At 40.8% G+C, this 542-nt stretch overlaps 1 protein-coding gene across 1 annotated transcript in view; it reads left to right on the top strand.

The window, feature by feature from the left end:
* Window positions 1-542, top strand: part of LOC107753279 (janus kinase and microtubule-interacting protein 3-like) — a 39,987-nt gene that overhangs the window by 14,950 nt on the left and 24,495 nt on the right. The window lies entirely within an intron of this gene.

Below are 542 nucleotides of genomic sequence, written 5' to 3'. Positions count from 1 at the left end.
ACAATATCAAAACTGACCACCACAAATAGATTTTCCAAAAGGCTTTGACTTCGCTGAATCAGAGTATGTGAGCGGAGTGGAGAGGCAACAATTTCCCCTCCGCGCTCCAAGCATTCAATAATCACTTCGCTCCATAGTTTTAACATGGTTTATTGGAACACTACAATTAGCCCAAGTCCATATTAAATGACTGCTTAACTCGCTTAGCTTACTTGTCTGTGCAACGTCTCTACTGTGGCGAAGCTGAGGGTAGTTACTTCAGAAACAGAAATAATATGCTGTAACTTTACCGTTTTTTAAGCTGATAAATCACAGAACAGCGTTGACCAAATTTTCTTCATTCCAGAATGTATGCGCGCGATCTGTATGTTATGTGCGAGCTTGTGTGTTCTGTCCGTGTGAAGCAATGTAGCAGCACATTAGTTTAGAGCGGAGATTAACAAACGGTACAATTTACAACATGCTTTAACCTCCCGCACTCGTCCATCGCCAATTTAACCTTCATATGTGATCCACATATCTGTCAAGCTAACTAATTATGT

Source organism: Sinocyclocheilus rhinocerous, unplaced genomic scaffold, assembly GCF_001515625.1.
Source record: "Sinocyclocheilus rhinocerous isolate Xijiao unplaced genomic scaffold, SAMN03320098_v1.1 scaffold411, whole genome shotgun sequence".
Taxonomy (NCBI): domain Eukaryota; kingdom Metazoa; phylum Chordata; class Actinopteri; order Cypriniformes; family Cyprinidae; genus Sinocyclocheilus; species Sinocyclocheilus rhinocerous.
The sequence above is the reverse complement of the archived record's forward strand: the minus strand, read 5'-3'. Positions and strand labels throughout refer to the sequence as shown.